The 17,500-nt window shown below is 47.9% G+C and overlaps 48 non-coding genes across 48 annotated transcripts in view; all 48 read left to right on the plus strand.

Moving 5' to 3' along the window:
- The first annotated feature begins 50 nt into the window (after positions 1–50).
- LOC139224039 (5S ribosomal RNA) lies at positions 51–169 on the plus strand. Its single transcript, XR_011586134.1, has one exon. It is a non-coding gene; the product is annotated as a 5S ribosomal RNA (ribosomal RNA).
- Positions 170–311: 142 nt separating this feature from the next.
- On the plus strand, positions 312–430 carry LOC139224622 (5S ribosomal RNA). The gene has a single exon (XR_011586656.1). It is a non-coding gene; the product is annotated as a 5S ribosomal RNA (ribosomal RNA).
- A 473-nt stretch (positions 431–903) lies between these two features.
- On the plus strand, positions 904–1,022 carry LOC139224242 (5S ribosomal RNA). The gene has a single exon (XR_011586301.1). It is a non-coding gene; the product is annotated as a 5S ribosomal RNA (ribosomal RNA).
- Positions 1,023–1,177: 155 nt separating this feature from the next.
- Positions 1,178–1,296, plus strand: LOC139224634 (5S ribosomal RNA). The gene has a single exon (XR_011586667.1). It is a non-coding gene; the product is annotated as a 5S ribosomal RNA (ribosomal RNA).
- Positions 1,297–1,451: 155 nt separating this feature from the next.
- On the plus strand, positions 1,452–1,570 carry LOC139224051 (5S ribosomal RNA). The gene has a single exon (XR_011586145.1). It is a non-coding gene; the product is annotated as a 5S ribosomal RNA (ribosomal RNA).
- Positions 1,571–1,712: 142 nt separating this feature from the next.
- On the plus strand, positions 1,713–1,831 carry LOC139224623 (5S ribosomal RNA). The gene has a single exon (XR_011586657.1). It is a non-coding gene; the product is annotated as a 5S ribosomal RNA (ribosomal RNA).
- A 473-nt stretch (positions 1,832–2,304) lies between these two features.
- Positions 2,305–2,423, plus strand: LOC139224243 (5S ribosomal RNA). The gene has a single exon (XR_011586302.1). It is a non-coding gene; the product is annotated as a 5S ribosomal RNA (ribosomal RNA).
- A 155-nt stretch (positions 2,424–2,578) lies between these two features.
- On the plus strand, positions 2,579–2,697 carry LOC139224245 (5S ribosomal RNA). Its single transcript, XR_011586303.1, has one exon. It is a non-coding gene; the product is annotated as a 5S ribosomal RNA (ribosomal RNA).
- A 142-nt stretch (positions 2,698–2,839) lies between these two features.
- LOC139224625 (5S ribosomal RNA) lies at positions 2,840–2,958 on the plus strand. Its single transcript, XR_011586658.1, has one exon. It is a non-coding gene; the product is annotated as a 5S ribosomal RNA (ribosomal RNA).
- Positions 2,959–3,431: 473 nt separating this feature from the next.
- On the plus strand, positions 3,432–3,550 carry LOC139224246 (5S ribosomal RNA). Its single transcript, XR_011586304.1, has one exon. It is a non-coding gene; the product is annotated as a 5S ribosomal RNA (ribosomal RNA).
- Positions 3,551–3,705: 155 nt separating this feature from the next.
- Positions 3,706–3,824, plus strand: LOC139224247 (5S ribosomal RNA). Its single transcript, XR_011586305.1, has one exon. It is a non-coding gene; the product is annotated as a 5S ribosomal RNA (ribosomal RNA).
- A 142-nt stretch (positions 3,825–3,966) lies between these two features.
- LOC139224248 (5S ribosomal RNA) lies at positions 3,967–4,085 on the plus strand. Its single transcript, XR_011586306.1, has one exon. It is a non-coding gene; the product is annotated as a 5S ribosomal RNA (ribosomal RNA).
- Positions 4,086–4,240: 155 nt separating this feature from the next.
- On the plus strand, positions 4,241–4,359 carry LOC139224626 (5S ribosomal RNA). The gene has a single exon (XR_011586659.1). It is a non-coding gene; the product is annotated as a 5S ribosomal RNA (ribosomal RNA).
- Positions 4,360–4,832: 473 nt separating this feature from the next.
- Positions 4,833–4,951, plus strand: LOC139224249 (5S ribosomal RNA). Its single transcript, XR_011586307.1, has one exon. It is a non-coding gene; the product is annotated as a 5S ribosomal RNA (ribosomal RNA).
- A 155-nt stretch (positions 4,952–5,106) lies between these two features.
- On the plus strand, positions 5,107–5,225 carry LOC139224250 (5S ribosomal RNA). The gene has a single exon (XR_011586308.1). It is a non-coding gene; the product is annotated as a 5S ribosomal RNA (ribosomal RNA).
- Positions 5,226–5,367: 142 nt separating this feature from the next.
- LOC139224251 (5S ribosomal RNA) lies at positions 5,368–5,486 on the plus strand. The gene has a single exon (XR_011586309.1). It is a non-coding gene; the product is annotated as a 5S ribosomal RNA (ribosomal RNA).
- A 155-nt stretch (positions 5,487–5,641) lies between these two features.
- Positions 5,642–5,760, plus strand: LOC139224103 (5S ribosomal RNA). The gene has a single exon (XR_011586194.1). It is a non-coding gene; the product is annotated as a 5S ribosomal RNA (ribosomal RNA).
- Positions 5,761–6,233: 473 nt separating this feature from the next.
- On the plus strand, positions 6,234–6,352 carry LOC139224252 (5S ribosomal RNA). The gene has a single exon (XR_011586310.1). It is a non-coding gene; the product is annotated as a 5S ribosomal RNA (ribosomal RNA).
- A 142-nt stretch (positions 6,353–6,494) lies between these two features.
- Positions 6,495–6,613, plus strand: LOC139224627 (5S ribosomal RNA). Its single transcript, XR_011586660.1, has one exon. It is a non-coding gene; the product is annotated as a 5S ribosomal RNA (ribosomal RNA).
- A 473-nt stretch (positions 6,614–7,086) lies between these two features.
- On the plus strand, positions 7,087–7,205 carry LOC139224254 (5S ribosomal RNA). The gene has a single exon (XR_011586312.1). It is a non-coding gene; the product is annotated as a 5S ribosomal RNA (ribosomal RNA).
- A 155-nt stretch (positions 7,206–7,360) lies between these two features.
- LOC139224255 (5S ribosomal RNA) lies at positions 7,361–7,479 on the plus strand. The gene has a single exon (XR_011586313.1). It is a non-coding gene; the product is annotated as a 5S ribosomal RNA (ribosomal RNA).
- Positions 7,480–7,621: 142 nt separating this feature from the next.
- On the plus strand, positions 7,622–7,740 carry LOC139224629 (5S ribosomal RNA). The gene has a single exon (XR_011586662.1). It is a non-coding gene; the product is annotated as a 5S ribosomal RNA (ribosomal RNA).
- Positions 7,741–8,213: 473 nt separating this feature from the next.
- LOC139224256 (5S ribosomal RNA) lies at positions 8,214–8,332 on the plus strand. The gene has a single exon (XR_011586314.1). It is a non-coding gene; the product is annotated as a 5S ribosomal RNA (ribosomal RNA).
- A 155-nt stretch (positions 8,333–8,487) lies between these two features.
- LOC139224257 (5S ribosomal RNA) lies at positions 8,488–8,606 on the plus strand. The gene has a single exon (XR_011586315.1). It is a non-coding gene; the product is annotated as a 5S ribosomal RNA (ribosomal RNA).
- A 142-nt stretch (positions 8,607–8,748) lies between these two features.
- On the plus strand, positions 8,749–8,867 carry LOC139224258 (5S ribosomal RNA). Its single transcript, XR_011586316.1, has one exon. It is a non-coding gene; the product is annotated as a 5S ribosomal RNA (ribosomal RNA).
- Positions 8,868–9,340: 473 nt separating this feature from the next.
- LOC139224259 (5S ribosomal RNA) lies at positions 9,341–9,459 on the plus strand. The gene has a single exon (XR_011586317.1). It is a non-coding gene; the product is annotated as a 5S ribosomal RNA (ribosomal RNA).
- Positions 9,460–9,601: 142 nt separating this feature from the next.
- On the plus strand, positions 9,602–9,720 carry LOC139224087 (5S ribosomal RNA). Its single transcript, XR_011586179.1, has one exon. It is a non-coding gene; the product is annotated as a 5S ribosomal RNA (ribosomal RNA).
- A 473-nt stretch (positions 9,721–10,193) lies between these two features.
- On the plus strand, positions 10,194–10,312 carry LOC139224260 (5S ribosomal RNA). The gene has a single exon (XR_011586318.1). It is a non-coding gene; the product is annotated as a 5S ribosomal RNA (ribosomal RNA).
- Positions 10,313–10,467: 155 nt separating this feature from the next.
- LOC139224261 (5S ribosomal RNA) lies at positions 10,468–10,586 on the plus strand. Its single transcript, XR_011586319.1, has one exon. It is a non-coding gene; the product is annotated as a 5S ribosomal RNA (ribosomal RNA).
- Positions 10,587–10,728: 142 nt separating this feature from the next.
- Positions 10,729–10,847, plus strand: LOC139224630 (5S ribosomal RNA). Its single transcript, XR_011586663.1, has one exon. It is a non-coding gene; the product is annotated as a 5S ribosomal RNA (ribosomal RNA).
- A 473-nt stretch (positions 10,848–11,320) lies between these two features.
- On the plus strand, positions 11,321–11,439 carry LOC139224262 (5S ribosomal RNA). The gene has a single exon (XR_011586320.1). It is a non-coding gene; the product is annotated as a 5S ribosomal RNA (ribosomal RNA).
- Positions 11,440–11,594: 155 nt separating this feature from the next.
- LOC139224263 (5S ribosomal RNA) lies at positions 11,595–11,713 on the plus strand. Its single transcript, XR_011586321.1, has one exon. It is a non-coding gene; the product is annotated as a 5S ribosomal RNA (ribosomal RNA).
- A 142-nt stretch (positions 11,714–11,855) lies between these two features.
- Positions 11,856–11,974, plus strand: LOC139224609 (5S ribosomal RNA). The gene has a single exon (XR_011586643.1). It is a non-coding gene; the product is annotated as a 5S ribosomal RNA (ribosomal RNA).
- Positions 11,975–12,129: 155 nt separating this feature from the next.
- LOC139224081 (5S ribosomal RNA) lies at positions 12,130–12,248 on the plus strand. Its single transcript, XR_011586174.1, has one exon. It is a non-coding gene; the product is annotated as a 5S ribosomal RNA (ribosomal RNA).
- Positions 12,249–12,721: 473 nt separating this feature from the next.
- On the plus strand, positions 12,722–12,840 carry LOC139224265 (5S ribosomal RNA). Its single transcript, XR_011586323.1, has one exon. It is a non-coding gene; the product is annotated as a 5S ribosomal RNA (ribosomal RNA).
- Positions 12,841–12,982: 142 nt separating this feature from the next.
- Positions 12,983–13,101, plus strand: LOC139224088 (5S ribosomal RNA). The gene has a single exon (XR_011586180.1). It is a non-coding gene; the product is annotated as a 5S ribosomal RNA (ribosomal RNA).
- Positions 13,102–13,574: 473 nt separating this feature from the next.
- LOC139224266 (5S ribosomal RNA) lies at positions 13,575–13,693 on the plus strand. The gene has a single exon (XR_011586324.1). It is a non-coding gene; the product is annotated as a 5S ribosomal RNA (ribosomal RNA).
- A 155-nt stretch (positions 13,694–13,848) lies between these two features.
- Positions 13,849–13,967, plus strand: LOC139224267 (5S ribosomal RNA). The gene has a single exon (XR_011586325.1). It is a non-coding gene; the product is annotated as a 5S ribosomal RNA (ribosomal RNA).
- Positions 13,968–14,109: 142 nt separating this feature from the next.
- Positions 14,110–14,228, plus strand: LOC139224631 (5S ribosomal RNA). Its single transcript, XR_011586664.1, has one exon. It is a non-coding gene; the product is annotated as a 5S ribosomal RNA (ribosomal RNA).
- A 473-nt stretch (positions 14,229–14,701) lies between these two features.
- On the plus strand, positions 14,702–14,820 carry LOC139224268 (5S ribosomal RNA). The gene has a single exon (XR_011586326.1). It is a non-coding gene; the product is annotated as a 5S ribosomal RNA (ribosomal RNA).
- Positions 14,821–14,975: 155 nt separating this feature from the next.
- On the plus strand, positions 14,976–15,094 carry LOC139224269 (5S ribosomal RNA). The gene has a single exon (XR_011586327.1). It is a non-coding gene; the product is annotated as a 5S ribosomal RNA (ribosomal RNA).
- Positions 15,095–15,236: 142 nt separating this feature from the next.
- Positions 15,237–15,355, plus strand: LOC139224272 (5S ribosomal RNA). Its single transcript, XR_011586329.1, has one exon. It is a non-coding gene; the product is annotated as a 5S ribosomal RNA (ribosomal RNA).
- A 155-nt stretch (positions 15,356–15,510) lies between these two features.
- On the plus strand, positions 15,511–15,629 carry LOC139224082 (5S ribosomal RNA). Its single transcript, XR_011586175.1, has one exon. It is a non-coding gene; the product is annotated as a 5S ribosomal RNA (ribosomal RNA).
- A 473-nt stretch (positions 15,630–16,102) lies between these two features.
- Positions 16,103–16,221, plus strand: LOC139224273 (5S ribosomal RNA). The gene has a single exon (XR_011586330.1). It is a non-coding gene; the product is annotated as a 5S ribosomal RNA (ribosomal RNA).
- Positions 16,222–16,363: 142 nt separating this feature from the next.
- On the plus strand, positions 16,364–16,482 carry LOC139224089 (5S ribosomal RNA). Its single transcript, XR_011586181.1, has one exon. It is a non-coding gene; the product is annotated as a 5S ribosomal RNA (ribosomal RNA).
- Positions 16,483–16,955: 473 nt separating this feature from the next.
- On the plus strand, positions 16,956–17,074 carry LOC139224274 (5S ribosomal RNA). The gene has a single exon (XR_011586331.1). It is a non-coding gene; the product is annotated as a 5S ribosomal RNA (ribosomal RNA).
- A 155-nt stretch (positions 17,075–17,229) lies between these two features.
- On the plus strand, positions 17,230–17,348 carry LOC139224275 (5S ribosomal RNA). Its single transcript, XR_011586332.1, has one exon. It is a non-coding gene; the product is annotated as a 5S ribosomal RNA (ribosomal RNA).
- A 142-nt stretch (positions 17,349–17,490) lies between these two features.
- Positions 17,491–17,500, plus strand: part of LOC139224632 (5S ribosomal RNA) — a 119-nt gene continuing 109 nt past the window's right edge. Inside the window, exon 1 of the ribosomal RNA XR_011586665.1 lies at positions 17,491–17,500. This exon is cut by the window's right edge and continues 109 nt beyond it. This is a non-coding gene — a ribosomal RNA (5S ribosomal RNA).

Raw genomic sequence — 17,500 nt, forward strand, 5'->3', positions numbered from 1 at the left:
TTTTCTACAGGTCAGCATCTATAAAAAGCCTCTTTGTGAGGGACACTCTCGCTTACGGCCATACCACCCTGAACAAGCCCGATCTCGTCCGATCTCGGAAGCCAAACAGGGTCGGGCCTGGTTAGTACTTGGATGGGAGACCGCCTGGGAATACCAGGTGCTGTAAGCTTTTGCAGACAGCAGAAGGTGCTGCTGCTTCACAGGAGACGGACAAGACGTTTGACCTTTGAACTCCTGTTTTGGTGAAGTTCATTCACTGCTTTTTCTACAGGTCAGCATCTATAAAAAGCCTCTTTGTGAGGGACACTCTCGCTTACGGCCACACCACCCTGAACAAGCCCGATCTCGTCCGATCTCGGAAGCCAAACAGGGTCGGGCCTGGTTAGTACTTGGATGGGAGACCGCCTGGGAATACCAGGTGCTGTAAGCTTTTTCTCTTGTCTTTTGCAGACAGCAGAGGGCGCTGTCTCTGGACTTCACAACAAAAGTTTTTCATGGTCCTATTCAGTGTTTGCATCCATTACTGACAAGCCTATGCTGTTCTCTGCTGGACTACACTGACATACAAAGCACATGAAGCTAACATTACACACACTCAACCTCCAACTATGCCAAACGACAAACAGGCCTTTTCAGTCAGTATCAATGAGAAACTGACACATTTGGTGCCCTTAATAGTCAAACATTAAACAAAAGTAACCACACTCTCCTCCTTTTTGGGGAACACATTTGTTGTTTTAACGATATCCTTGTTTTCTCCTACACTCTCAAAATAACAGCCCCAGCCTCCTCACTGTAAAAGGGACCAATTTAGCAACTTTAACAAAAGACCTATTACTGAAGAGTGCTGTCCCAAACTACAGGTCAGCATCTATAAAAAGCCTCTTTGTGAGTGACACTCTCGCTTACGGCCATACCACCCTGAACAAGCCCGATCTCGTCCGATCTCGGAAGCCAAGCAGGGTCGGGCCTGGTTAGTACTTGCATGGGAGACCGCCTGGGAATACCAGGTGCTGTAAGCTTTTTCTCTTCTCTTTTGCAGACAGCAGAAGGTGCTGCTGCTTCACAGGAGACGGACAAGACGTTTGACCTTTGAACTCCTGTTTTGGTGAAGTTCATTCACTGCTTTTTCTACAGGTCAGCATCTATAAAAAGCCTCTTTGTGAGGGACACTCTCGCTTACGGCCATACCACCCTGAACAAGCCCGATCTCGTCCGATCTCGGAAGTCAAGCAGGGTCGGGCCTGGTTAGTACTTGCATGGGAGACCGCCTGGGAATACCAGGTGCTGTAAGCTTTGTCTCTTCTCTTTTGCAGACAGCAGAAGGTGCTGCTGCTTCACAGGAGACGGACAAGACGTTTGACCTTTGAACTCCTGTTTTGGTGAAGTTCATTCACTGCTTTTTCTACAGGTCAGCATCTATAAAAAGCCTCTTTGTGAGGGACACTCTCGCTTACGGCCATACCACCCTGAACAAGCCCGATCTCGTCCGATCTCGGAAGCCAAACAGGGTCGGGCCTGGTTAGTACTTGGATGGGAGACCGCCTGGGAATACCAGGTGCTGTAAGCTTTTGCAGACAGCAGAAGGTGCTGCTGCTTCACAGGAGACGGACAAGACGTTTGACCTTTGAACTCCTGTTTTGGTGAAGTTCATTCACTGCTTTTTCTACAGGTCAGCATCTATAAAAAGCCTCTTTGTGAGGGACACTCTCGCTTACGGCCACACCACCCTGAACAAGCCCGATCTCGTCCGATCTCGGAAGCCAAACAGGGTCGGGCCTGGTTAGTACTTGGATGGGAGACCGCCTGGGAATACCAGGTGCTGTAAGCTTTTTCTCTTGTCTTTTGCAGACAGCAGAGGGCGCTGTCTCTGGACTTCACAACAAAAGTTTTTCATGGTCCTATTCAGTGTTTGCATCCATTACTGACAAGCCTATGCTGTTCTCTGCTGGACTACACTGACATACAAAGCACATGAAGCTAACATTACACACACTCAACCTCCAACTATGCCAAACGACAAACAGGCCTTTTCAGTCAGTATCAATGAGAAACTGACACATTTGGTGCCCTTAATAGTCAAACATTAAACAAAAGTAACCACACTCTCCTCCTTTTTGGGGAACACATTTGTTGTTTTAACGATATCCTTGTTTTCTCCTACACTCTCAAAATAACAGCCCCAGCCTCCTCACTGTAAAAGGGACCAATTTAGCAACTTTAACAAAAGACCTATTACTGAAGAGTGCTGTCCCAAACTACAGGTCAGCATCTATAAAAAGCCTCTTTGTGAGTGACACTCTCGCTTACGGCCATACCACCCTGAACAAGCCCGATCTCGTCCGATCTCGGAAGCCAAGCAGGGTCGGGCCTGGTTAGTACTTGCATGGGAGACCGCCTGGGAATACCAGGTGCTGTAAGCTTTTTCTCTTCTCTTTTGCAGACAGCAGAAGGTGCTGCTGCTTCACAGGAGACGGACAAGACGTTTGACCTTTGAACTCCTGTTTTGGTGAAGTTCATTCACTGCTTTTTCTACAGGTCAGCATCTATAAAAAGCCTCTTTGTGAGGGACACTCTCGCTTACGGCCATACCACCCTGAACAAGCCCGATCTCGTCCGATCTCGGAAGCCAAGCAGGGTCGGGCCTGGTTAGTACTTGCATGGGAGACCGCCTGGGAATACCAGGTGCTGTAAGCTTTTGCAGACAGCAGAAGGTGCTGCTGCTTCACAGGAGACGGACAAGACGTTTGACCTTTGAACTCCTGTTTTGGTGAAGTTCATTCACTGCTTTTTCTACAGGTCAGCATCTATAAAAAGCCTCTTTGTGAGTGACACTCTCGCTTACGGCCACACCACCCTGAACAAGCCCGATCTCGTCCGATCTCGGAAGCCAAACAGGGTCGGGCCTGGTTAGTACTTGGATGGGAGACCGCCTGGGAATACCAGGTGCTGTAAGCTTTTTCTCTTGTCTTTTGCAGACAGCAGAGGGCGCTGTCTCTGGACTTCACAACAAAAGTTTTTCATGGTCCTATTCAGTGTTTGCATCCATTACTGACAAGCCTATGCTGTTCTCTGCTGGACTACACTGACATACAAAGCACATGAAGCTAACATTACACACACTCAACCTCCAACTATGCCAAACGACAAACAGGCCTTTTCAGTCAGTATCAATGAGAAACTGACACATTTGGTGCCCTTAATAGTCAAACATTAAACAAAAGTAACCACACTCTCCTCCTTTTTGGGGAACACATTTGTTGTTTTAACGATATCCTTGTTTTCTCCTACACTCTCAAAATAACAGCCCCAGCCTCCTCACTGTAAAAGGGACCAATTTAGCAACTTTAACAAAAGACCTATTACTGAAGAGTGCTGTCCCAAACTACAGGTCAGCATCTATAAAAAGCCTCTTTGTGAGTGACACTCTCGCTTACGGCCATACCACCCTGAACAAGCCCGATCTCGTCCGATCTCGGAAGCCAAGCAGGGTCGGGCCTGGTTAGTACTTGCATGGGAGACCGCCTGGGAATACCAGGTGCTGTAAGCTTTTTCTCTTCTCTTTTGCAGACAGCAGAAGGTGCTGCTGCTTCACAGGAGACGGACAAGACGTTTGACCTTTGAACTCCTGTTTTGGTGAAGTTCATTCACTGCTTTTTCTACAGGTCAGCATCTATAAAAAGCCTCTTTGTGAGGGACACTCTCGCTTACGGCCATACCACCCTGAACAAGCCCGATCTCGTCCGATCTCGGAAGCCAAGCAGGGTCGGGCCTGGTTAGTACTTGCATGGGAGACCGCCTGGGAATACCAGGTGCTGTAAGCTTTTGCAGACAGCAGAAGGTGCTGCTGCTTCACAGGAGACGGACAAGACGTTTGACCTTTGAACTCCTGTTTTGGTGAAGTTCATTCACTGCTTTTTCTACAGGTCAGCATCTATAAAAAGCCTCTTTGTGAGGGACACTCTCGCTTACGGCCATACCACCCTGAACAAGCCCGATCTCGTCCGATCTCGGAAGCCAAGCAGGGTCGGGCCTGGTTAGTACTTGCATGGGAGACCGCCTGGGAATACCAGGTGCTGTAAGCTTTGTCTCTTCTCTTTTGCAGACAGCAGAAGGTGCTGCTGCTTCACAGGAGACGGACAAGACGTTTGACCTTTGAACTCCTGTTTTGGTGAAGTTCATTCACTGCTTTTTCTACAGGTCAGCATCTATAAAAAGCCTCTTTGTGAGTGACACTCTCGCTTACGGCCACACCACCCTGAACAAGCCCGATCTCGTCCGATCTCGGAAGCCAAACAGGGTCGGGCCTGGTTAGTACTTGGATGGGAGACCGCCTGGGAATACCAGGTGCTGTAAGCTTTTTCTCTTGTCTTTTGCAGACAGCAGAGGGCGCTGTCTCTGGACTTCACAACAAAAGTTTTTCATGGTCCTATTCAGTGTTTGCATCCATTACTGACAAGCCTATGCTGTTCTCTGCTGGACTACACTGACATACAAAGCACATGAAGCTAACATTACACACACTCAACCTCCAACTATGCCAAACGACAAACAGGCCTTTTCAGTCAGTATCAATGAGAAACTGACACATTTGGTGCCCTTAATAGTCAAACATTAAACAAAAGTAACCACACTCTCCTCCTTTTTGGGGAACACATTTGTTGTTTTAACGATATCCTTGTTTTCTCCTACACTCTCAAAATAACAGCCCCAGCCTCCTCACTGTAAAAGGGACCAATTTAGCAACTTTAACAAAAGACCTATTACTGAAGAGTGCTGTCCCAAACTACAGGTCAGCATCTATAAAAAGCCTCTTTGTGAGTGACACTCTCGCTTACGGCCATACCACCCTGAACAAGCCCGATCTCGTCCGATCTCGGAAGCCAAGCAGGGTCGGGCCTGGTTAGTACTTGCATGGGAGACCGCCTGGGAATACCAGGTGCTGTAAGCTTTTTCTCTTCTCTTTTGCAGACAGCAGAAGGTGCTGCTGCTTCACAGGAGACGGACAAGACGTTTGACCTTTGAACTCCTGTTTTGGTGAAGTTCATTCACTGCTTTTTCTACAGGTCAGCATCTATAAAAAGCCTCTTTGTGAGGGACACTCTCGCTTACGGCCATACCACCCTGAACAAGCCCGATCTCGTCCGATCTCGGAAGCCAAGCAGGGTCGGGCCTGGTTAGTACTTGCATGGGAGACCGCCTGGGAATACCAGGTGCTGTAAGCTTTTGCAGACAGCAGAAGGTGCTGCTGCTTCACAGGAGACGGACAAGACGTTTGACCTTTGAACTCCTGTTTTGCTGAAGTTCATTCACTGCTTTTTCTACAGGTCAGCATCTATAAAAAGCCTCTTTGTGAGGGACACTCTCGCTTACGGCCATACCACCCTGAACAAGCCCGATCTCGTCCGATCTCGGAAGCCAAGCAGGGTCGGGCCTGGTTAGTACTTGCATGGGAGACCGCCTGGGAATACCAGGTGCTGTAAGCTTTGTCTCTTCTCTTTTGCAGACAGCAGAAGGTGCTGCTGCTTCACAGGAGACGGACAAGACGTTTGACCTTTGAACTCCTGTTTTGGTGAAGTTCATTCACTGCTTTTTCTACAGGTCAGCATCTATAAAAAGCCTCTTTGTGAGGGACACTCTCGCTTACGGCCACACCACCCTGAACAAGCCCGATCTCGTCCGATCTCGGAAGCCAAACAGGGTCGGGCCTGGTTAGTACTTGGATGGGAGACCGCCTTGGAATACCAGGTGCTGTAAGCTTTTTCTCTTGTCTTTTGCAGACAGCAGAGGGCGCTGTCTCCAGACTTCACAACAAAAGTTTTTCATGGTCCTATTCAGTGTTTGCATCCATTACTGACAAGCCTATGCTGTTCTCTGCTGGACTACACTGACATACAAAGCACATGAAGCTAACATTACACACACTCAACCTCCAACTATGCCAAACGACAAACAGGCCTTTTCAGTCAGTATCAATGAGAAACTGACACATTTGGTGCCCTTAATAGTCAAACATTAAACAAAAGTAACCACACTCTCCTCCTTTTTGGGGAACACATTTGTTGTTTTAACGATATCCTTGTTTTCTCCTACACTCTCAAAATAACAGCCCCAGCCTCCTCACTGTAAAAGGGACCAATTTAGCAACTTTAACAAAAGACCTATTACTGAAGAGTGCTGTCCCAAACTACAGGTCAGCATCTATAAAAAGCCTCTTTGTGAGTGACACTCTCGCTTACGGCCATACCACCCTGAACAAGCCCGATCTCGTCCGATCTCGGAAGCCAAGCAGGGTCGGGCCTGGTTAGTACTTGCATGGGAGACCGCCTGGGAATACCAGGTGCTGTAAGCTTTTGCAGACAGCAGAAGGTGCTGCTGCTTCACAGGAGACGGACAAGACGTTTGACCTTTGAACTCCTGTTTTGGTGAAGTTCATTCACTGCTTTTTCTACAGGTCAGCATCTATAAAAAGCCTCTTTGTGAGTGACACTCTCGCTTACGGCCACACCACCCTGAACAAGCCCGATCTCGTCCGATCTCGGAAGCCAAACAGGGTCGGGCCTGGTTAGTACTTGGATGGGAGACCGCCTGGGAATACCAGGTGCTGTAAGCTTTTTCTCTTGTCTTTTGCAGACAGCAGAGGGCGCTGTCTCTGGACTTCACAACAAAAGTTTTTCATGGTCCTATTCAGTGTTTGCATCCATTACTGACAAGCCTATGCTGTTCTCTGCTGGACTACACTGACATACAAAGCACATGAAGCTAACATTACACACACTCAACCTCCAACTATGCCAAACGACAAACAGGCCTTTTCAGTCAGTATCAATGAGAAACTGACACATTTGGTGCCCTTAATAGTCAAACATTAAACAAAAGTAACCACACTCTCCTCCTTTTTGGGGAACACATTTGTTGTTTTAACGATATCCTTGTTTTCTCCTACACTCTCAAAATAACAGCCCCAGCCTCCTCACTGTAAAAGGGACCAATTTAGCAACTTTAACAAAAGACCTATTACTGAAGAGTGCTGTCCCAAACTACAGGTCAGCATCTATAAAAAGCCTCTTTGTGAGTGACACTCTCGCTTACGGCCATACCACCCTGAACAAGCCCGATCTCGTCCGATCTCGGAAGCCAAGCAGGGTCGGGCCTGGTTAGTACTTGCATGGGAGACCGCCTGGGAATACCAGGTGCTGTAAGCTTTTTCTCTTCTCTTTTGCAGACAGCAGAAGGTGCTGCTGCTTCACAGGAGACGGACAAGACGTTTGACCTTTGAACTCCTGTTTTGGTGAAGTTCATTCACTGCTTTTTCTACAGGTCAGCATCTATAAAAAGCCTCTTTGTGAGGGACACTCTCGCTTACGGCCATACCACCCTGAACAAGCCCGATCTCGTCCGATCTCGGAAGCCAAGCAGGGTCGGGCCTGGTTAGTACTTGCATGGGAGACCGCCTGGGAATACCAGGTGCTGTAAGCTTTTGCAGACAGCAGAAGGTGCTGCTGCTTCACAGGAGACGGACAAGACGTTTGACCTTTGAACTCCTGTTTTGGTGAAGTTCATTCACTGCTTTTTCTACAGGTCAGCATCTATAAAAAGCCTCTTTGTGAGTGACACTCTCGCTTACGGCCACACCACCCTGAACAAGCCCGATCTCGTCCGATCTCGGAAGCCAAACAGGGTCGGGCCTGGTTAGTACTTGGATGGGAGACCGCCTGGGAATACCAGGTGCTGTAAGCTTTTTCTCTTGTCTTTTGCAGACAGCAGAGGGCGCTGTCTCTGGACTTCACAACAAAAGTTTTTCATGGTCCTATTCAGTGTTTGCATCCATTACTGACAAGCCTATGCTGTTCTCTGCTGGACTACACTGACATACAAAGCACATGAAGCTAACATTACACACACTCAACCTCCAACTATGCCAAACGACAAACAGGCCTTTTCAGTCAGTATCAATGAGAAACTGACACATTTGGTGCCCTTAATAGTCAAACATTAAACAAAAGTAACCACACTCTCCTCCTTTTTGGGGAACACATTTGTTGTTTTAACGATATCCTTGTTTTCTCCTACACTCTCAAAATAACAGCCCCAGCCTCCTCACTGTAAAAGGGACCAATTTAGCAACTTTAACAAAAGACCTATTACTGAAGAGTGCTGTCCCAAACTACAGGTCAGCATCTATAAAAAGCCTCTTTGTGAGTGACACTCTCGCTTACGGCCATACCACCCTGAACAAGCCCGATCTCGTCCGATCTCGGAAGCCAAGCAGGGTCGGGCCTGGTTAGTACTTGCATGGGAGACCGCCTGGGAATACCAGGTGCTGTAAGCTTTTTCTCTTCTCTTTTGCAGACAGCAGAAGGTGCTGCTGCTTCACAGGAGACGGACAAGACGTTTGACCTTTGAACTCCTGTTTTGGTGAAGTTCATTCACTGCTTTTTCTACAGGTCAGCATCTATAAAAAGCCTCTTTGTGAGGGACACTCTCGCTTACGGCCATACCACCCTGAACAAGCCCGATCTCGTCCGATCTCGGAAGCCAAGCAGGGTCGGGCCTGGTTAGTACTTGCATGGGAGACCGCCTGGGAATACCAGGTGCTGTAAGCTTTTGCAGACAGCAGAAGGTGCTGCTGCTTCACAGGAGACGGACAAGACGTTTGACCTTTGAACTCCTGTTTTGGTGAAGTTCATTCACTGCTTTTTCTACAGGTCAGCATCTATAAAAAGCCTCTTTGTGAGGGACACTCTCGCTTACGGCCATACCACCCTGAACAAGCCCGATCTCGTCCGATCTCGGAAGCCAAGCAGGGTCGGGCCTGGTTAGTACTTGCATGGGAGACCGCCTGGGAATACCAGGTGCTGTAAGCTTTTTCTCTTGTCTTTTGCAGACAGCAGAGGGCGCTGTCTCTGGACTTCACAACAAAAGTTTTTCATGGTCCTATTCAGTGTTTGCATCCATTACTGACAAGCCTATGCTGTTCTCTGCTGGACTACACTGACATACAAAGCACATGAAGCTAACATTACACACACTCAACCTCCAACTATGCCAAACGACAAACAGGCCTTTTCAGTCAGTATCAATGAGAAACTGACACATTTGGTGCCCTTAATAGTCAAACATTAAACAAAAGTAACCACACTCTCCTCCTTTTTGGGGAACACATTTGTTGTTTTAACGATATCCTTGTTTTCTCCTACACTCTCAAAATAACAGCCCCAGCCTCCTCACTGTAAAAGGGACCAATTTAGCAACTTTAACAAAAGACCTATTACTGAAGAGTGCTGTCCCAAACTACAGGTCAGCATCTATAAAAAGCCTCTTTGTGAGTGACACTCTCGCTTACGGCCATACCACCCTGAACAAGCCCGATCTCGTCCGATCTCGGAAGCCAAGCAGGGTCGGGCCTGGTTAGTACTTGCATGGGAGACCGCCTGGGAATACCAGGTGCTGTAAGCTTTTGCAGACAGCAGAAGGTGCTGCTGCTTCACAGGAGACGGACAAGACGTTTGACCTTTGAACTCCTGTTTTGGTGAAGTTCATTCACTGCTTTTTCTACAGGTCAGCATCTATAAAAAGCCTCTTTGTGAGTGACACTCTCGCTTACGGCCACACCACCCTGAACAAGCCTGATCTCGTCCGATCTCGGAAGCCAAACAGGGTCGGGCCTGGTTAGTACTTGGATGGGAGACCGCCTGGGAATACCAGGTGCTGTAAGCTTTTTCTCTTGTCTTTTGCAGACAGCAGAGGGCGCTGTCTCTGGACTTCACAACAAAAGTTTTTCATGGTCCTATTCAGTGTTTGCATCCATTACTGACAAGCCTATGCTGTTCTCTGCTGGACTACACTGACATACAAAGCACATGAAGCTAACATTACACACACTCAACCTCCAACTATGCCAAACGACAAACAGGCCTTTTCAGTCAGTATCAATGAGAAACTGACACATTTGGTGCCCTTAATAGTCAAACATTAAACAAAAGTAACCACACTCTCCTCCTTTTTGGGGAACACATTTGTTGTTTTAACGATATCCTTGTTTTCTCCTACACTCTGAAAATAACAGCCCCAGCCTCCTCACTGTAAAAGGGACCAATTTAGCAACTTTAACAAAAGACCTATTACTGAAGAGTGCTGTCCCAAACTACAGGTCAGCATCTATAAAAAGCCTCTTTGTGAGTGACACTCTCGCTTACGGCCATACCACCCTGAACAAGCCCGATCTCGTCCGATCTCGGAAGCCAAGCAGGGTCGGGCCTGGTTAGTACTTGCATGGGAGACCGCCTGGGAATACCAGGTGCTGTAAGCTTTTTCTCTTCTCTTTTGCAGACAGCAGAAGGTGCTGCTGCTTCACAGGAGACGGACAAGACGTTTGACCTTTGAACTCCTGTTTTGGTGAAGTTCATTCACTGCTTTTTCTACAGGTCAGCATCTATAAAAAGCCTCTTTGTGAGGGACACTCTCGCTTACGGCCATACCACCCTGAACAAGCCCGATCTCGTCCGATCTCGGAAGCCAAGCAGGGTCGGGCCTGGTTAGTACTTGCATGGGAGACCGCCTGGGAATACCAGGTGCTGTAAGCTTTTGCAGACAGCAGAAGGTGCTGCTGCTTCACAGGAGACGGACAAGACGTTTGACCTTTGAACTCCTGTTTTGGTGAAGTTCATTCACTGCTTTTTCTACAGGTCAGCATCTATAAAAAGCCTCTTTGTGAGTGACACTCTCGCTTACGGCCACACCACCCTGAACAAGCCCGATCTCGTCCGATCTCGGAAGCCAAACAGGGTCGGGCCTGGTTAGTACTTGGATGGGAGACCGCCTGGGAATACCAGGTGCTGTAAGCTTTTTCTCTTGTCTTTTGCAGACAGCAGAGGGCGCTGTCTCTGGACTTCACAACAAAAGTTTTTCATGGTCCTATTCAGTGTTTGCATCCATTACTGACAAGCCTATGCTGTTCTCTGCTGGACTACACTGACATACAAAGCACATGAAGCTAACATTACACACACTCAACCTCCAACTATGCCAAACGACAAACAGGCCTTTTCAGTCAGTATCAATGAGAAACTGACACATTTGGTGCCCTTAATAGTCAAACATTAAACAAAAGTAACCACACTCTCCTCCTTTTTGGGGAACACATTTGTTGTTTTAACGATATCCTTGTTTTCTCCTACACTCTCAAAATAACAGCCCCAGCCTCCTCACTGTAAAAGGGACCAATTTAGCAACTTTAACAAAAGACCTATTACTGAAGAGTGCTGTCCCAAACTACAGGTCAGCATCTATAAAAAGCCTCTTTGTGAGTGACACTCTCGCTTACGGCCATACCACCCTGAACAAGCCCGATCTCGTCCGATCTCGGAAGCCAAGCAGGGTCGGGCCTGGTTAGTACTTGCATGGGAGACCGCCTGGGAATACCAGGTGCTGTAAGCTTTTTCTCTTCTCTTTTGCAGACAGCAGAAGGTGCTGCTGCTTCACAGGAGACGGACAAGACGTTTGACCTTTGAACTCCTGTTTTGGTGAAGTTCATTCACTGCTTTTTCTACAGGTCAGCATCTATAAAAAGCCTCTTTGTGAGGGACACTCTCGCTTACGGCCATACCACCCTGAACAAGCCCGATCTCGTCCGATCTCGGAAGCCAAGCAGGGTCGGGCCTGGTTAGTACTTGCATGGGAGACCGCCTGGGAATACCAGGTGCTGTAAGCTTTTGCAGACAGCAGAAGGTGCTGCTGCTTCACAGGAGACGGACAAGACGTTTGACCTTTGAACTCCTGTTTTGGTGAAGTTCATTCACTGCTTTTTCTACAGGTCAGCATCTATAAAAAGCCTCTTTGTGAGGGACACTCTCGCTTACGGCCATACCACCCTGAACAAGCCCGATCTCGTCCGACCTCGGAAGCCAAGCAGGGTCGGGCCTGGTTAGTACTTGCATGGGAGACCGCCTGGGAATACCAGGTGCTGTAAGCTTTGTCTCTTCTCTTTTGCAGACAGCAGAAGGTGCTGCTGCTTCACAGGAGACGGACAAGACGTTTGACCTTTGAACTCCTGTTTTGGTGAAGTTCATTCACTGCTTTTTCTACAGGTCAGCATCTATAAAAAGCCTCTTTGTGAGGGACACTCTCGCTTACGGCCACACCACCCTGAACAAGCCCGATCTCGTCCGATCTCGGAAGGCAAACAGGGTCGGGCCTGGTTAGTACTTGGATGGGAGACCGCCTGGGAATACCAGGTGCTGTAAGCTTTTTCTCTTGTCTTTTGCAGACAGCAGAGGGCGCTGTCTCTGGACTTCACAACAAAAGTTTTTCATGGTCCTATTCAGTGTTTGCATCCATTACTGACAAGCCTATGCTGTTCTCTGCTGGACTACACTGACATACAAAGCACATGAAGCTAACATTACACACACTCAACCTCCAACTATGCCAAACGACAAACAGGCCTTTTCAGTCAGTATCAATGAGAAACTGACACATTTGGTGCCCTTAATAGTCAAACATTAAACAAAAGTAACCACACTCTCCTCCTTTTTGGGGAACACATTTGTTGTTTTAACGATATCCTTGTTTTCTCCTACACTCTCAAAATAACAGCCCCAGCCTCCTCACTGTAAAAGGGACCAATTTAGCAACTTTAACAAAAGACCTATTACTGAAGAGTGCTGTCCCAAACTACAGGTCAGCATCTATAAAAAGCCTCTTTGTGAGTGACACTCTCGCTTACGGCCATACCACCCTGAACAAGCCCGATCTCGTCCGATCTCGGAAGCCAAGCAGGGTCGGGCCTGGTTAGTACTTGCATGGGAGACCGCCTGGGAATACCAGGTGCTGTAAGCTTTTGCAGACAGCAGAAGGTGCTGCTGCTTCACAGGAGACGGACAAGACGTTTGACCTTTGAACTCCTGTTTTGGTGAAGTTCATTCACTGCTTTTTCTACAGGTCAGCATCTATAAAAAGCCTCTTTGTGAGTGACACTCTCGCTTACGGCCACACCACCCTGAACAAGCCTGATCTCGTCCGATCTCGGAAGCCAAACAGGGTCGGGCCTGGTTAGTACTTGGATGGGAGACCGCCTGGGAATACCAGGTGCTGTAAGCTTTTTCTCTTGTCTTTTGCAGACAGCAGAGGGCGCTGTCTCTGGACTTCACAACAAAAGTTTTTCATGGTCCTATTCAGTGTTTGCATCCATTACTGACAAGCCTATGCTGTTCTCTGCTGGACTACACTGACATACAAAGCACATGAAGCTAACATTACACACACTCAACCTCCAACTATGCCAAACGACAAACAGGCCTTTTCAGTCAGTATCAATGAGAAACTGACACATTTGGTGCCCTTAATAGTCAAACATTAAACAAAAGTAACCACACTCTCCTCCTTTTTGGGGAACACATTTGTTGTTTTAACGATATCCTTGTTTTCTCCTACACTCTGAAAATAACAGCCCCAGCCTCCTCACTGTAAAAGGGACCAATTTAGCAACTTTAACAAAAGACCTATTACTGAAGAGTGCTGTCCCAAACTACAGGTCAGCATCTATAAAAAGCCTCTTTGTGAGTGACACTCTCGCTTACGGCCATACCACCCTGAACAAGCCCGATCTCGTCCGATCTCGGAAGCCAAGCAGGGTCGGGCCTGGTTAGTACTTGCATGGGAGACCGCCTGGGAATACCAGGTGCTGTAAGCTTTTTCTCTTCTCTTTTGCAGACAGCAGAAGGTGCTGCTGCTTCACAGGAGACGGACAAGACGTTTGACCTTTGAACTCCTGTTTTGGTGAAGTTCATTCACTGCTTTTTCTACAGGTCAGCATCTATAAAAAGCCTCTTTGTGAGGGACACTCTCGCTTACGGCCATACCACCCTGAACAAGCCCGATCTCGTCCGATCTCGGAAGCCAAGCAGGGTCGGGCCTGGTTAGTACTTGCATGGGAGACCGCCTGGGAATACCAGGTGCTGTAAGCTTTTGCAGACAGCAGAAGGTGCTGCTGCTTCACAGGAGACGGACAAGACGTTTGACCTTTGAACTCCTGTTTTGGTGAAGTTCATTCACTGCTTTTTCTACAGGTCAGCATCTATAAAAAGCCTCTTTGTGAGTGACACTCTCGCTTACGGCCACACCACCCTGAACAAGCCCGATCTCGTCCGATCTCGGAAGCCAAACAGGGTCGGGCCTGGTTAGTACTTGGATGGGAGACCGCCTGGGAATACCAGGTGCTGTAAGCTTTTTCTCTTGTCTTTTGCAGACAGCAGAGGGCGCTGTCTCTGGACTTCACAACAAAAGTTTTTCATGGTCCTATTCAGTGTTTGCATCCATTACTGACAAGCCTATGCTGTTCTCTGCTGGACTACACTGACATACAAAGCACATGAAGCTAACATTACACACACTCAACCTCCAACTATGCCAAACGACAAACAGGCCTTTTCAGTCAGTATCAATGAGAAACTGACACATTTGGTGCCCTTAATAGTCAAACATTAAACAAAAGTAACCACACTCTCCTCCTTTTTGGGGAACACATTTGTTGTTTTAACGATATCCTTGTTTTCTCCTACACTCTCAAAATAACAGCCCCAGCCTCCTCACTGTAAAAGGGACCAATTTAGCAACTTTAACAAAAGACCTATTACTGAAGAGTGCTGTCCCAAACTACAGGTCAGCATCTATAAAAAGCCTCTTTGTGAGTGACACTCTCGCTTACGGCCATACCACCCTGAACAAGCCCGATCTCGTCCGATCTCGGAAGCCAAGCAGGGTCGGGCCTGGTTAGTACTTGCATGGGAGACCGCCTGGGAATACCAGGTGCTGTAAGCTTTTTCTCTTCTCTTTTGCAGACAGCAGAAGGTGCTGCTGCTTCACAGGAGACGGACAAGACGTTTGACCTTTGAACTCCTGTTTTGGTGAAGTTCATTCACTGCTTTTTCTACAGGTCAGCATCTATAAAAAGCCTCTTTGTGAGGGACACTCTCGCTTACGGCCATACCACCCTGAACAAGCCCGATCTCGTCCGATCTCGGAAGCCAAGCAGGGTCGGGCCTGGTTAGTACTTGCATGGGAGACCGCCTGGGAATACCAGGTGCTGTAAGCTTTTGCAGACAGCAGAAGGTGCTGCTGCTTCACAGGAGACGGACAAGACGTTTGACCTTTGAACTCCTGTTTTGGTGAAGTTCATTCACTGCTTTTTCTACAGGTCAGCATCTATAAAAAGCCTCTTTGTGAGGGACACTCTCGCTTACGGCCATACCACCCTGAACAAGCCCGATCTCGTCCGATCTCGGAAGCCAAGCAGGGTCGGGCCTGGTTAGTACTTGCATGGGAGACCGCCTGGGAATACCAGGTGCTGTAAGCTTTGTCTCTTCTCTTTTGCAGACAGCAGAAGGTGCTGCTGCTTCACAGGAGACGGACAAGACGTTTGACCTTTGAACTCCTGTTTTGGTGAAGTTCATTCACTGCTTTTTCTACAGGTCAGCATCTATAAAAAGCCTCTTTGTGAGGGACACTCTCGCTTACGGCCACACCACCCTGAACAAGCCCGATCTCGTCCGATCTCGGAAGGCAAACAGGGTCGGGCCTGGTTAGTACTTGGATGGGAGACCGCCTGGGAATACCAGGTGCTGTAAGCTTTTTCTCTTGTCTTTTGCAGACAGCAGAGGGCGCTGTCTCTGGACTTCACAACAAAAGTTTTTCATGGTCCTATTCAGTGTTTGCATCCATTACTGACAAGCCTATGCTGTTCTCTGCTGGACTACACTGACATACAAAGCACATGAAGCTAACATTACACACACTCAACCTCCAACTATGCCAAACGACAAACAGGCCTTTTCAGTCAGTATCAATGAGAAACTGACACATTTGGTGCCCTTAATAGTCAAACATTAAACAAAAGTAACCACACTCTCCTCCTTTTTGGGGAACACATTTGTTGTTTTAACGATATCCTTGTTTTCTCCTACACTCTCAAAATAACAGCCCCAGCCTCCTCACTGTAAAAGGGACCAATTTAGCAACTTTAACAAAAGACCTATTACTGAAGAGTGCTGTCCCAAACTACAGGTCAGCATCTATAAAAAGCCTCTTTGTGAGTGACACTCTCGCTTACGGCCATACCACCCTGAACAAGCCCGATCTCGTCCGATCTCGGAAGCCAAGCAGGGTCGGGCCTGGTTAGTACTTGCATGGGAGACCGCCTGGGAATACCAGGTGCTGTAAGCTTTTGCAGACAGCAGAAGGTGCTGCTGCTTCACAGGAGACGGACAAGACGTTTGACCTTTGAACTCCTGTTTTGGTGAAGTTCATTCACTGCTTTTTCTACAGGTCAGCATCTATAAAAAGCCTCTTTGTGAGTGACACTCTCGCTTACGGCCACACCACCCTGAACAAGCCTGATCTCGTCCGATCTCGGAAGCCAAACAGGGTCGGGCCTGGTTAGTACTTGGATGGGAGACCGCCTGGGAATACCAGGTGCTGTAAGCTTTTTCTCTTGTCTTTTGCAGACAGCAGAGGGCGCTGTCTCTGGACTTCACAACAAAAGTTTTTCATGGTCCTATTCAGTGTTTGCATCCATTACTGACAAGCCTATGCTGTTCTCTGCTGGACTACACTGACATACAAAGCACATGAAGCTAACATTACACACACTCAACCTCCAACTATGCCAAACGACAAACAGGCCTTTTCAGTCAGTATCAATGAGAAACTGACACATTTGGTGCCCTTAATAGTCAAACATTAAACAAAAGTAACCACACTCTCCTCCTTTTTGGGGAACACATTTGTTGTTTTAACGATATCCTTGTTTTCTCCTACACTCTGAAAATAACAGCCCCAGCCTCCTCACTGTAAAAGGGACCAATTTAGCAACTTTAACAAAAGACCTATTACTGAAGAGTGCTGTCCCAAACTACAGGTCAGCATCTATAAAAAGCCTCTTTGTGAGTGACACTCTCGCTTACGGCCATACCACCCTGAACAAGCCCGATCTCGTCCGATCTCGGAAGCCAAGCAGGGTCGGGCCTGGTTAGTACTTGCATGGGAGACCGCCTGGGAATACCAGGTGCTGTAAGCTTTTTCTCTTCTCTTTTGCAGACAGCAGAAGGTGCTGCTGCTTCACAGGAGACGGACAAGACGTTTGACCTTTGAACTCCTGTTTTGGTGAAGTTCATTCACTGCTTTTTCTACAGGTCAGCATCTATAAAAAGCCTCTTTGTGAGGGACACTCTCGCTTACGGCCATACCACCCTGAACAAGCCCGATCTCGTCCGATCTCGGAAGCCAAGCAGGGTCGGGCCTGGTTAGTACTTGCATGGGAGACCGCCTGGGAATACCAGGTGCTGTAAGCTTTTGCAGACAGCAGAAGGTGCTGCTGCTTCACAGGAGACGGACAAGACGTTTGACCTTTGAACTCCTGTTTTGGTGAAGTTCATTCACTGCTTTTTCTACAGGTCAGCATCTATAAAAAGCCTCTTTGTGAGTGACACTCTCGCTTACGGCC

Source organism: Pempheris klunzingeri, chromosome 24, assembly GCF_042242105.1.
Source record: "Pempheris klunzingeri isolate RE-2024b chromosome 24, fPemKlu1.hap1, whole genome shotgun sequence".
In the NCBI taxonomy this organism is placed as follows: Eukaryota; Metazoa; Chordata; class Actinopteri; order Acropomatiformes; family Pempheridae; genus Pempheris; species Pempheris klunzingeri.